Below are 14,896 nucleotides of genomic sequence, written 5' to 3' on the forward strand. Positions count from 1 at the left end.
TATTTAGACCGCAGCCGCTTAGTGAACAGTATGCAGAGATGGGGTGGCTCGCGTCGGCGCGGGGTGGGGGGGGGGGGGTGTTGCAGGATTCTGCTCTGCATCTGAATTTGGAAATCTTGAGCCTTGAGACAAAAGCAGGCTCAGAAATCTAGATGCAAGGCTTGGTTCCGAGACAGGCTGTCCATCTTCCTTTGCCCAGGTTACAGCTTTGTGCCCCCTCCCTCATGGGAATCAGCCTGCTCACGAGACCGGCGACAGGTGCCACGATGGGCTTCCTGTCTTAGGAGGGAAGAGCTGGCCACCTTTGTACGTGCTGCCATTGGTCGTGGATCTAAATCACCCCCTCGTTTTCAAACTGAAGAAGCCTGTGGCGAAGTTAGCTCTGAAACCTGGTGTTTTGAAATATTCCTTAATATTGACAGTCACCAAGAGTCACCCTGGCTGGGGTTTGAGGATAGAAGGACTTTGGTGTTCTAGGATACTCAAAGTCAGAGGCGATAAGGCACTCACAAACGAGTTAAAGCACCCAGCACGGGGGAGCTGCTCCCTCAGGACATCAGTAATTGCTGACCTGCCGAAAATTCCTTTTTCTCCTTCTTGTACATGTACTGTTGCACCCCCCCCATGCCTTCATCCTTCAAATAAGCCAGAGCAGATGGCTTTCTTAAGCGCCCGGATGCCTTTCTGCCCAAGTGGAATCCAGTAGAAAAGGAAAACTGTAGAAGCAGGGAGGTTAGACCCGAGGCAGGTCAAGTCAGAGAACATGATGTCTCTGCTCTGACTCTTGCGGAAGCAGATGAGTTCATTTTTTACTCTCAGAGTGAGAATTCCCAAGACTTAGAAGCATCTCACCTCAGCAAGCTCATAGTGGTCTTCAGCTTCCCGGTCAGACTTGGCCTGGGTTTGCAGTAATGTGTGTGGTCCCCGAGCTCATGCCAGTGGCTCCTTTGTCCTCAAGAAAGGAAGCAGAAAGTCCCCCAGTGTGGGTGTTGGGGATGAGAAGGTGGGAGTAGGAAAGCTGGCTGTGGCTGGCAGGAACTCTTTTTTTGAAAATGAGTATTGAAAAGAAGAATTTCCGCATTTATAAAACGTTTAAATCAAAGTGGAGTGCAAACGCATGGCTGATTTGGGTGTCTCCTACCCACTGTTATTAATAGCCAGTTGTCCCTGCCAACCCAAATGTTCAGTTTCCCTTGGCACCAAATGGCCTGTTTTGGGTGTCCTACATTCTGTCCGGTGGGTTAACATCGTAGAACGAACGAACTGTTTTCTCAGGCCAGGGACCCAACCATCCAAACTGCCAGCTCTACCCTTGTAAACTTTCGTAAATGTCTTCTTTCCACATTTCTGTAAAATCTGTCATTATGTAGCTATCTCCCAGACTCTTCTCCAAAAGAAGAAGAAACTTATTTAGATCTACGTGTACTTTCCATAAGGTGAATTGGTTAGAAAAGATAGTAGGAAACATTTGTAAGGCTCAGTACGTCTGAGTTTGCTTCTCCAATGAGTATGTTTTAAGTTAAGCTGCAGTCTGTGGTAATTAAAATCATTTTTTGAAAATTCAGAGCGGTATCAGACAGAAAAGAGAAGGCTCCTATAATCCCACCCCCTTAAGGTAACCACTAAGAATATTCTAGTGTACTAAGTTTTTTCAGTGCACACATATGTTCACATATACTTTTTAAAGCAAAATTAGAATCATAGTATTTTATAACCTGCCTCTTTTCACTTACTATATCATGAGCAGTTTTTCATATCTTTACACATTCCCTGGGAACGTGATTGTTAATAGAAACTTGTATAAATATGCCATCTTCATTTAATTTTTCTCCTCCTGTTGGACACTTAGGCTGTCTGTTTTTCCCCACGTCGTATAAAATGCTGGGATGAATCCCCTTGTCTGAAAATTTCGTGAGAATATTTATCACCTTAGGATAAATTCCTAGAAATTGAATTACTGGGTCAAAGGCTATGCACATTTTTAAGGCCTCTGACACGTATTGCCAAAACGTTCTTCCAAAAGGTTGAACCAATTATAGTCTCCCCCAGCAGTCCATGAGCAAAACCCATGAGTCTCCCCCAGCAGTCCATGAGCAAAATGCCCGTACCTTTGCCGGCATTGGAAACTGTGTGTGTGTGTGTGTGTGTGTGTGTGTGTGTGTGCGCGCGTGTGTGTGTGTGCGAACTGGGTGTGAACTGCTTCATTTTCATAGATTAAGAGAACAGTGTCTCCTTGATTTTATTGACATCATTTTGATCACTGTTGAGGTAGCGGTATTTTCTCATATTTAAATATCTATTTCTGTTTCTTGTGAAATATTTGCCTGTGGCTTGGCCCATTTTTATTGGAATGTTTGGCTTTTTTCTAATGGATTTGAAGAATTTTTTTCTTTTTAATTAAGAACTGTCGACCCTTTTCACAGATAATCAGATTAGATTCTTACAACCAGATTGAACGTTTCATGTGGACGTTAAGTTATACTTGGAATATCTTTGATAATGGCAACGTGATTAAGGTACTTTTTACTTTTTAAGAAATAGCTAGTTTTTCGCTGATAAAAAAGATATTGAAAAAGAATATGACGGTGTCAATCCAGCTTGAGTTAACTATCCCAGGACACTACTGGCATTTTATTACAGTTGTCAAAAAAAAGAAACCAACAATTTTATTGTTTTGATTATTGAGATCCAGCCACAGATCAACTGAGCAATTAAAATCTCTAAATAACACTCTCTGAATTGTCAAACAAAGGATTGGTTCCCAGTGGAAAGGACTTTTTTTTTTTAAAGAAGATAGTTTTCTCTGTAATGTCTGTGCCAGTAGATGGTTGCGCTAATTGGAATATACAGAAATATTTTACCAGTTTAACAATGCATGACATCGTAATAAGATTGTGCTGACAAGCTTTTCTTTTTATGAAAGGTGATGTTACTGAATGCCTCTAATACACATGGCCCCTGTGTCTTTTTATGACATGTTAGAAATGAAATTTTTCACAGAAATTAATCTGCTTTCCTAAATCTATTCTGTATATGAAATGATTTTTTGAAAGCAGGACAACAGAATCTCGGTTTCTGTTGTTTTTATTTAAGTCCTCGGAATAATATATTTTAAGGAATCCTAGAGGTGAACAGAAAGGGATCACTATTAAATGCATATGAAACTGCTCATTCCAAATCCCACTAATCTGCCACGAGAATGTGTGAAGCCAGGTTCCCTGACTTCCCCTAGCTCAGGTGGCTGGCTGAGTGCAGGCTTGGGACAGTTAATGACAATCTTCCAAGATAAGCAGACTTAACATCAATATCCCTCTCCCTGATAATCTATATACTCTGGAGGTGGTGAGCTCTGGCAGGGTTTTGATGATTTTATGATGGCTTGTGCGTATTTACAGTGTGTTTAAAATACTCTTTTTAATTATCATTTGAGTGACAAAGCTTAATCTTTCGATCTTTATCTGCACCTCCTGCTGATGTATGTTTGTTAGGTAACTAAAAAGCGGAAATTTAGCAAAGCCAGAGCTTTCGCCAGTAATAAGGCTGAGGAGTCAATAGATGATTAACCCGCCTTTCTCCTCTTCATGAGAATAAAGGAGTCACTTTATAAAATCTTTGAAGGTGGCCCAGATTTTTCAAAGCAGCATCCTAGAAACATGTAATAGCTATACAGAAATGAGCAACATCTGAACTGCACAAAGCAAGCATGTATGGAAAAGAGTATCAGAACATCATTTGAATACCGTCCTTCAAACACACGGATATAACTGTTGATGTCCCATTACACAGACCTTGAAACTGGCCATGTCCTATGTATTTTGCATACACATATATGTTTGTTTCATATATATATACATATATGTACATATATACATATACATATGTATATATATATATATGACATATGCAGTGTATATATTATATATATATAAATTACCATGTGGAATTAAGCAGCCTATGTCATTAGATACTGATATTTTGTTAGACTTTAGAGGGTAAAAAGGACACAATCGTTATTTAGCCTATCATAGCCACACCTTAAGATGCCTCATTGGTATTATTTCATTTGAAAGAGGATAAAAGGCTAAGATTATTATTCCTTGCTGCAAATAAGCAAAGGTGTGTGTGTTAATAATAGATGCTTGGGATTTAGAATTAAATATGGAAACTCTGTCTTGATTTTTCCAGAATGATGAGGCACAACTACTACCCTTTTTGAAAGCCCTTGTTTCTTACAACAATAGGTCAAAAATCGTAAGCAAAAGCAGAGGAAAACAATCCCAGTTAACTAGCTTATGTGGTTATTGACATGTGTGATTATTGGCATATGTGATTAACTGATATGAGTTATGGGCATCATCATCGTTATGTATAAAGGAACTCCAGGCTGCCTAAGACTCCTCTCAAGGAAATCTTAAAAATCAGGGATTGATTTGCAGATTTAGGAGGATATTAAAAGCTGATGTTGTGCCTGAATAAGATAAGCATTCTGTATTAGACCGTACTGGAGAAGGCCCTCACGTGGCCAGGTGATTTTATTGGCATCTCAGAACTAAAGACCATAAATTCTGCTATCAGGCAACATACTGTCCTGAGAAATGGACATTACAAATGGTGAAGGGCAAGGGCTCCTGGGTGGCTCAGTTAGTTGGGAATCTGATTTCAGCTCAGGTCATGATCTCGTAGTTCGTGAGTTCGAGCTCCGCGTCAGGCTCTGTGCTGACAGCTCAGAGCCTGGAGCCTGCTTCTCTTGTCTCCCTCTCTCTCTGCCCCTTCCCTACTCGCACTATCTCTCTCTCTCTCTCTCTCTCTCTCTCTCTCTCTCTCTCTCTCTCAAAAATAAATAAAAACATTAAAAAATTTTTTTTAAACAAATGGCGAAGGGCAGCCCAGTAGACACGACATGGAGTCAAATAAAGCATTAAACCCCAGACCAAGCCCAACACCTACAGACGTTGTTACCTATTTTAGCTTTGATACTGGTAAGCTTGGCTGCCATTAGTAAATCACCCATTCACTTGAGCAGTTTTTCCCTGGTATCACCTAAGACCAAGGATGCAACCCTAGCCACCTTCCCCACCAAGCCACTAGCATCAAAACTGATGCTTTTCATGGGATTGCCACTTTGAAATTTAGGTAACGGTAGGACAGTGTGGAGTTTGTGCCAGGAGTTCAGCTAGACGGGGAAGAAAGCTTACCGAGTTCCCGTAAGTCAGGCAGGCAGGTTTTCACGATCGGAGAAACCATCGAAGTCAAAGGATGGTGAGCTGTAAAAAAGCAATAGCAAGGGCACAGGTAGGTAAGGGGTCTGGTGTGGGGAGCTGAGTCAGAAGGAAGAGGCAAGCACGGTCTGGAGGCCAGAATGGCAGGCGGTTGGATCAAGAATCCAGATTAGTGGACTTGGGAAGAGAAGATCAAAGACCCAGACCAAAGTTCTGGGCCAAAGGGGGGGGGGGGGTCAGGAAACCAAAATGTCTTAACAATAAAAAGCAGAAATCAAATTAAGAGATGGGCAGTGACGTACCAAGAGTGGGCAGTGGGAACGGTCCACCCAGCTCTCCCTCTCCCCACTCCGTGCTGGCAGTAAAGGCTGCATGGTCTATAGGAGATCTAAAAACAACAATAAAACTGACAAGAGTCAGTCTGCTTTTCACTGCCACCATTTTCTGTGAATTCCGAACAACGCCAGGGATAGAGTACTCCTCTCTACAAAAATCTTCCATTGATCTAATTTCTACACACTTTCTGAATTACTCATGAAGTTTTCCGATACAAACATAAATAAATCATGTCTATGCGTGGGGGGCTTCAAATTAGCACATTTTAGTCATGTATCCTTTATAAACATAGCATTCTGCATGGACACTGATTCAGAGAATTCTCAGTTATATTATCAGCAACCGACGCACAAAGACTCAGCTACACCTGTCCATTTCAGAGTAAGTCCATTGCCATTTGGAATTGTAGGAGCTCGCCTCATGTGTAGTTTATGTGTCCAACCCCATGGCACCACATACTCCTGCATCTAAACAGAACGTGAAAATAAACTGTGCTTGGCCGTGATTAAGGCAAAGGAGCCACAGTTGGGGTACTTCAACTCTGCCAGACTATGTGACCCCTGAAGTTTGTATTTTTGTTTAAAACAGTGAACTACCCTTCCCTGCTCGTACTCTCTCTTTCTCTCAAAGATAAGTTAAAAAAAAAAAAAAGCCCATTAAAACAATTTCTTTTAAAAAAAGGGGGCGCCTGGGTGACTCAGTCAGTTAAATGTCTGACTTCGGCTCAGGTCATGATCTCACGGTTTGTGAGTTCAAGCCCCGCATCGGGCTCTGTGCTGACAGCTCAGAGCCTGGAGCCTGCTTTGGAATCTGTGTCTCCCTCTTTCTGCCTCTCCCCTGCTTGCTCGCTCTCTCTCTCTTTCTCTCTCTTTCTCAAAAATAAATAAATTAATTAAAAACAAATTAAAACAGTGAACCAGTTTACAAACTACTCTGGGTAATAATTTTATATTTAGTGAATGAAAATTTAATTCTCTGCACAAACGATTTGACTGAATTTGAATAATATTTTTCAGTTGGAATTTCTCCTTTCGTTGTTAATTAAACTAGAGAATAATCAAGACCATAATTATTACTGATTATTATCGGATTGTTCCTGAGAATAATTCTGTTATATAGAGGAAGAGGGGTGTAATAAATGGCCTGCGTCAGCTGTCAGATATGCTAAGTATGTCCCTGGAGATGGGGGAGTGTTAACGAGTGAATTCAGTGTCTGCTGACACAATCGATGATAATAGAGAGATATAGGAAGAAGATGGCCAAACCAAGAATGAAGCTGGATTCCAAGCTTTGTGATCTGATACTTTCCCACGTTCTCTAGATCTGAGCTGGCCTCAAAGCGAAGCCAGGGCTGACGTCACAGAAGGAAACGTGTAAGTCAATTTGCCAAGAGTGAGGAGCGAAATGAAATGATGGGCACCCTGGGGAAAGCATTTAGGTGCCACCCAAGGAACTACTGTGGAGTGGGGTCAACATGAGACAGTACTGAACCAACTCCAACGCCCTTCTGAACTAAAAATTCAGAAAGCAAAATGGCAGAATCGTGGCAGTAGCCAAATAGGCAACCAGCGGGTGGCTAATGGTGACAAAAGTGGGCTGACTCTTCTACAGGAGAAGGACCTGGTAATAGAAATGCATGAAGCAGGCCAAGCGTGGGGAGGTGGGATTTGTTTCAGACTGGAGCGTGTGCATCCCATCTAAAGGGTGCAACCATTACTCCACTCCGGCCGGTAATACTGGCCCCAGTAGGCAGATCTTCCCATTCTGAAGCAAAGACCGAAATCTTGATTTTTTTTGACCCAAATCTCTGCATTTCTCTTTTCTTTTCTTTTCTCTAAATAACGAATTCACCTTTTAAAAAAAAAATTCTAAGAGCCATCCCATCTGGGTCAAAATAAAAACGAGCTAACGGTGGCCTCTGAGGCACCATTTTGTCGCCTCTGTGCCAGAGCCTGAAACTGTTTCAGGTGGCTGTCATTACCAACCATAGGATGGTTTTCATGCTTTGAAATACTAGAGAGGGCTAATCATAATGCTCATAAGAATAGTAGAAGCATTCCTGACTGCTAAAGACAGTGATGGAATGACTGTCACGAAAGAGTCACAGCTTGTAGTCCCCAAGTGCCAGGGAAGATATTACACTAATAATAAAGGCTGTCGTTGATTGAGCCAGTTACTATGTGCCAGACTTCGGACTGTGTGCTTTATGTCGATGATCTCACAGTCCTCCTAGCAGCTCTGTGAAATAGATATGTGTAACCCCATTTAGAGATAAGGAAACTTAGCATGATTTTGTCCTTTTCCCAAGGTCAGTCACACAGTCAGGACTCTAACCCGAGCCTCTCTTACACTTCAGAGCTCAGGACCTCAACCAGCGAGGCTACGCTGCCAACGGGTAAGGGCTTATGACCCCCCCACCAAGAACACCTTGAAGCTGGGTTGCCTTGAATATCAGTCTGAAGGGCCCAACGCCCAAGAACCTTGGCGACGTCCCAGCAACACAAAGGTGATAGACACCTTAGGTGGCTTTTATGGTTTTTATGACCTGCTCAGTAATTGTTGTCTGAACACCAAAGTTTGCCATCGCCCTGGTCCTCTTAGGGAGCATTCTCTTCAACGAACCCTTGGGAGAAAGGACCGACTTCTGTGCAGTTTGGCCTGAAGCACTTGCACCTGTGTTCTCCTGGAAGCGTGTACTTTGACTTAGGCATTGCTTGCTTAATAAACCACAAAAGTCAACATCCCGCTGGAGGAACAGCTCGTGCTTAGAGGCGTCACAGGCTCCAAAAGATCCTGTTGAGGCAGGATGTTGTGTGAAACCCACAAGCAGAGCAAAAACCTCCTGTCTCCTAATTGTAATGGTAACATTTGAAAAAGCTTCTGAGACTGCCTCTGGGCTTTATACCCAAAAAGGGGATTGAGATTTCTCTTTTTGCCCTTTTGGCTTTTTGGAGCTAGGAGCACATCACCGTGTGTGTGTGTGTGTGTGTGTGTGTCTGTGTGTGTCTGTGTATTTCCAACAGAAGAAGGTGTCTCTTGTCCCTGGGAATGGCAAGGCTACAAAGCAGGTGAAGCCAGCTTGGGGAGGGGAGAGGGGAAGTGACTGACAAGTTAGTGGCACACTGGGAAGAGGAAACCACAAGGCTAGTGGGGCAGCCTCGCCCCCTCTCCCTGCCCTGCCGAAAGGGGGCAATTAGATACTGTTTCAGATAGTTTTCTTAGCACGTCCTCCTTCCGTTTTCCAGGAACCCTGTGGCAGGCCCCCAATTTCGCTTATAGTCCAGCCCCGTCTGGGGTTGAACTTGTATGAGTGGCTAAGTCAGCCATGTGGGTATTGGCATGGCAGACACAGAAAGGAAATCCAATCTGACACCCAATCGGGACACATTCTTGAGTGGCCGCGTGGCCCCGGAGTGGCTGATAGATTCCCACTGGCTACCTGGACAATATATCTCAGTGAGCACTGGCCATGTCCAGTCTGTGCCGAGCCCTTGTGTCAGTAGCCAAAGAGGAATTCGATTTGAACCAAAAATCACGAGCGCTATAAATCATGAAATGCCCCCCAAACAGTGTGGCATTGTTTGGAGATTACGGCATGCATAGGATAGTAGGAGGCATCTAATCAGAAACTCAAAATGAACAGCCTCGTGGAACAGATGGGCAAACTCCGTGGATTTCCTTCCTTCCGAGAGGAGGGGCCATTATTTAAATTTATATACAGTGGAAGCCACTGGAACCCCATCCTGATGATTAAATCGGGATGATCACAACATCCAGATGCATTCAACAGTGACCTTCTCAAGTCAGACATGAGCGGGGATGCCACATGGCCCTGGCCAAGGACACAGAGTTCATTCAATAGGCATTTTAGTTTTGGTGCTAGGTCAGGAGAGACACAGCAGGAAAACAGGTTTCCACCAGCTTTTCACGTGCCCCTTCGGACCAGGGATGTTAACTCCTTCTACCTCAGTTAAGTCTCACCCCTACTGTTTATCTGAGAACTGACTCCAGTCTGATTCTTCTACCTGAATAGTCGTGGGAGAGCTATGGAATATTGATGAAAGGGACATGGCCAATAGGAAATACAATCTGAACTGGTGAGTCCGGGGTGATGCCACTCCCTCCATGCTGTTCACTCTCTTCCAATAGACCCGTGAAAAGCAGACCACCCAATGTGTCAAGCAGTTTGGATCTCAGTTCCATTTAAGTCTTGTTCCAGAGGCTGGAAACTTACGAGCAACTTCGCATGGAAACCAACATTCCCGCCAATACCGAAGTACAAATGTAGGAAGCATGACCTCTAAGAATTGGCCATATTGAGTGGACCCTGGGGCTCAGGATGTCCAGTCTAGAATTCCGCCTTTGGTCAAGATATTAGGGATTAGGAGTATATACACAAAATGGCCTTAACCTCACTTTCAGATGTGCTAGGGGTCACTAATGCTCTGTTAACTTGTTCTACTCTTTTGGATTTAGGCAGGAGAGAGCCTTATCTTCACTTTCAAGCTTGCAGATAGTCTAGAACAGAAAAATAATGGCTCGATTTAGCAAAGGTCGGGAACCATATTGTTTCTCATACAATTTCGGGAATCCTTAAACGTCAGTGTATCATGATAAGCAAATTTTAGTTGAAAATCTTTATGAGGTGAGTGGGATCATTCTCCGTGCCTTCATTCAGGTTCAAGGAACCATTTTGGTTGCAAATGACAAGAGAAAACTTTGTTTTTTGAAAACAAACTTTATGTGATAGGAGAAAAGGGTTGCAGTGTGAGGCTGGTTGGTTTGTTTTTTTTTACTGGGTTTACTTTCTTGGCCCTTGAGTGAAAAACAGAACATGTCACGTATATATTTTTTCTTCACTGTAAAAAGTAAATACTCTAAAATGTATTTTTTAAATTGTGATTATATTACAGTGGTTTCTATGTACCATAGATTAGATTTTTATTAAGGGTTTTATTAAATAACTGGTGTTTCACCAACATCTAATTAAATCTTCTATCTAAATTGAACAGAAAATTATGGGCGAAAAGAAAGCATTTGTAGCCGACTTTATTACAGATAAGACTATTATTTGTTCATCTTAAGAATTTGAGATCAAATTTACAAGCAGCATCCTCATCAAATTTCTTTTCTGGGCTGCTGAGCCGGGCCCCTTGAAAGCAGCCCATTATCTGCACACACCCCCCCTCTTTTTATTATAGTGCCCTGGTTGTTGGCAACACGCCCGCTGTTTAAGGTTACTTTCATTAATTAACCGAAAGTTAATTTCTTTGCAAGCAAAATCTCTGATCTCATTATGTTGTCTTTAAAGCTGAAAGATTCAGGTTTTCTGGTCTCCTTTGATGGCACAATAAAAAGCATGCTCTTTATCTTAAGGGAGACTGTCTCCAGGGTTTAATTTAATAGTCCTTGAAATAGTTACAGCAGAGCCAGGAGGACTACAATAATATGCCAGTTTCAGAAAACCTTGGCTTTGTCCTAGTGGGAGCGCCCAGTGACTGGTGCGCGTGCGGACCATGAAGCATCCGCGTCCAAATAAGTTCTGCATTTTACCCCCTTGATTCTCTTGTTTGCACCCCCCCCCCACCCCCCCATTATATAGCCCGTCTGAGAATAGGACAAACACCAGCACCAGTGTTCCTTCCAAAGGGTGCCACCATCCGGCCATCCGATGCTCTGGGATTTCAGAAGTTTTGTGGGGTTGACATTTCGACTGTTAGCCTTTACTGCATTTGGGAAGCGGCCTTTTGTTTCTCTGGTTGAAACAAGGCAAGCTAGGTGCTACGAAGAGTTGTGGGTTGTGGTTTGGAGCCTGGCACGCCTGGATTTGAATCCCGATCTTTCCTCGGACTGGCTCTTCCTTGGATAAGTTATTTCAACTCTCTCTCTTTCTCTCTCTACACCTCAGTTTTCTTATCAGCAAACTTTGAACTAATTCTGGAGAGTTAGGGAAATTAAATAGGTTAGCCGGTCAATACCAGGTACTGAACAAATGTGGGCCCCCTTCCCTGGAGAGCCTCGTCTTGTTCTTGTCTCTACCAACTACAAATGCGTTTCTAGATTCGGGGTCCTTTCTGGTATTTGGAGGCTGGCCCCCAGATTGCTACACCAGAAGGAAGCCTCTGGGGAGATGGCCGGACTCCACAGAGCATGTTTGGTGTGGGTTGGGCCCGTTGGGTGCCGTGTTGTCCCAAATACTCTTTTATAGACCCGGGGACACGAAAAGCGTATTCTCTTTGTCTCTCTGAGTTAGCTTCACCCTCACTGATGAAATCTGGTTGCTTTCTGGAGCATTAAATTCACTGAGTTGAGGGTGGCCAAAAGCCGCCAGGTGTAGGTCACACAGAGGGGACAGAACTCTTCAGGTAGCTCAAGCCTCAAGAGCCATCCAGCTACACGGAGAAGCTATTTGTATCCCACTGAGTCTGCCGCCGTTGCACACACACAGCTGAGATTTACAGAGTCTGGCGGGGAGGGCCGCCGAAAGCGGGTAATAGCATGACTCGACATGCTGCTTCAGATGCCTGGGAGACTGGGTCTGTGCCATTTGGATATGTCACCTGTACCAATTCCTAATGAAGGATGCAATTGACTGAACTCAAGCAGGTCAAAGTTACTTAGGCAGAAAATCCCAGGTCTTGGGAAGAAAAGTCATGTGCCTCTGGGGCCCGTGGCAGGAGTCAAAGGTCCAAGGTAATGTATTGGCAAAGATCGTGTCTGCTTTGGTACCTTACTTTACTGCTCCCCCATGCTTTTAGGCAGAAATATTGTCAATGCTATCGATTAGTTGATCTGATAATCCAGCAGGCTCCCTGATGTGTTAAATTTCCTACTTTGGGATGACCGTAAGTGTGGGCAGAATGTACGCTTCAGTTAGGGGGGCCTCTCAGTGGACCTTGCTTAGACACTGCCCCTACAGTGAGATTGCTCGAGGCATGACAATTCCAATTATTCTTGTGGCTGTCACAGTTAACCCTTCCCAAGACAGCTTTTCCCCAGTTATCCAGATTTTCCAGCCTTGCTTGAGATTTGGAAGAATATTTTGTCTTCTGCATTGGGCCTGTAGGGTCTCTTGGTTGATTAGCATGTATTACACTGATGTGTTTTGATTTGTATTTTTTTCGTTTCCTTTTTTCTGCTGCGGGTACACGCCACCGTCTACGTCTTCCCTCTGTTGCAGGCCTCTTCCGTGGCAGAAGTCGTGTTTCTCTCTATCCTGTGTGGATCTTTACACATTCCACCAGCCGTATCCCTCCTTTGAAAAACACATAGCAACCCTGTGAAAGGTGTGTAATTCACAATAGGTAGGCATCCAAAGAAAGGATGACCTCAGGTGAGGGCAATGGAGTTTTCTAGAAGGAGCGTCATGAAGCCAAGTAAGCTGGCTCCCTGCTGTGGACATGTGTTTCTACTTACCGAGAGCCTGGTCTGGGATAGCTAGAAACTTAAATGCCCTCTGATTTGTCTTCCTTTAGTTGTTGGGTATTCATCCCACCCTCCCTCTGGCCTCAGTCTTCAAGCTCTTCAGCGTGGCTGGAAAGGGCATAGAGTTACCCCTGGAAATCCAAACTACCCTTTGGGTAAATTATGCCTTTCGCTGTTTGGGTCAACCGAGCCATTTGTCCTACATCCCAGCTTACCGGCCTTGACATCAATTACACTCTCTGCCTCGGTACAAAGAACGTGGGCTGACCGCTTTAATCCCCTTTGCAAAATAATAATAATAACAGCCCCAACAGTAAGGCCCTCTGAGCAGAGAATGGTAAGCCTAATTCAGAATTTGTGAGGGTGGAAAATGAATCATAAATACCTGAGCAACGAGGTTTATAATGGAAGCCCCAAGAAGCCCTTTAACCTGGGCAAAATCCTATAACACAATTATAAACAATTTCGCACTTCACTGGAGCCGTTATTTGAGCAAAACGAACCATTTTTCTGCCTGCACTAAATGAGCCACGGGGTCCGTGTATCCAGCTACAGGATCACCCGCTCGGTCTGCATGTAATCAGCGCACTTGATGGCAAGGGCATCGTAGGATCAAAAGAGTTAATAATTGGATCGTGCCCACAGCAACCACACAATTAAGGGCAAGATTAGCAGAGATGAAAAATTTATTGTGAAAATGCAATGCGAGTCTGAAACACAAAATGATTTCACTGCACATTTGTTCTGTTGCCGTAATCCTACTGATCAACTCTATTACACTAATAATAGGAGAAAAACTAATTGCAGGGAGGACAGGACAAATCTTTTTTAATCTGCGTTGTCATCCCAACTAAGTCCCAACCCATTTGTATTAACCTTTGCTGACAGAGTCACATGATGGACATAATTTCTTATAATTTACCAGCTATGGATCTAACCTTTCTTCATCAAATATTCATAAAGGCAGGATTCTCAATGATTTTCTGTCTCTCTTCATATTTACAGCTTGTTGTCTTCCTCCTTTTTGCAGTAATTTGGACACAATTGAAGTCAAATGGAATTAAAGTTAAATGCCTTTAGCAACTAAGGTGCCTAAAAGCAAAGCCTTAGGGGAGGGGGTCGTGAACTGAAAGGGGAGAGCGTGTGTTCCCAAGACCCTTCCCATCGGGCCGCCCTTCCCCAGAAGGGAAAGATGAACTCAGCCGGAGAATAAAATGCCATCACCCTCTGTTGGCTTGTCAAGCGTGGCTCTCAGGCCCATTTTGGGGGGCTTGGAGAGGGAGGGGGGGTGCTGGTGGCTCCGAAGCCGAGTTGAGACTGAGAGCCCCAGGCCTTCCTCTGTCTTCAGGGCTTGCTGGAAAGCTAGGCTGCGGGGGCCAGGCCCTGTTTGAGCCTGTGTACCCGGAGGGGCCCAAGAAGCATGCCGGGGGCTGTGGTGGTGGACAAGAAAGTCAGCTGGTACAGTTACTTAGAAAACAAACACGAATATCTAAAGCCATTCCCGAGAGCACTCTGGGCAGAAAAAACATCTGTTTCCACTTTGCGTCTTTGTTACTTTGACAGTTTTTCCTTAAGAGACCTGTAGTTGAAAGAAGTTTTAGAAAGCTGAGGTGTTTAAAGTGAGTATAGTCGCAGGCCCTTCATTTTCACTCTGCAAGGCCTCAGTTTTCGGTGGGATGGCAGAGTTTGGAGGAGGTGAGATAGACAGTCATTAAAAAACCCACTTTTTCGACAGCAATCCTCAGATGACCCTACCTTTACTAAAGCAGCTAGGAACGTTGTAGGCAAATCCTCCCTAAAGATACAAAGGAATTGTTTTACCTGGTTGACTTCAAAGTCCTATAATGACCACGCCAAGAATTTCCTCCTTGCTGAGTTCCCAGAATTCTGACTGGTAGAAAGGAAATTAGAGCTGA

At 43.8% G+C, this 14,896-nt stretch overlaps 1 protein-coding gene across 2 annotated transcripts in view; it reads left to right on the plus strand.

The window, feature by feature from the left end:
- The window catches only part of FTO (FTO alpha-ketoglutarate dependent dioxygenase), a 389,551-nt gene that overhangs the window by 353,696 nt on the left and 20,959 nt on the right, over positions 1–14,896 (plus strand). The gene's annotated exons all lie outside the window — the stretch shown is intronic.

The sequence above is a fragment of the Panthera onca genome, chromosome E2, assembly GCF_046562875.1.
Source record: "Panthera onca isolate mPanOnc1 chromosome E2, mPanOnc1 haplotype 2, whole genome shotgun sequence".
NCBI classification, from domain to species: domain Eukaryota; kingdom Metazoa; phylum Chordata; class Mammalia; order Carnivora; family Felidae; genus Panthera; species Panthera onca.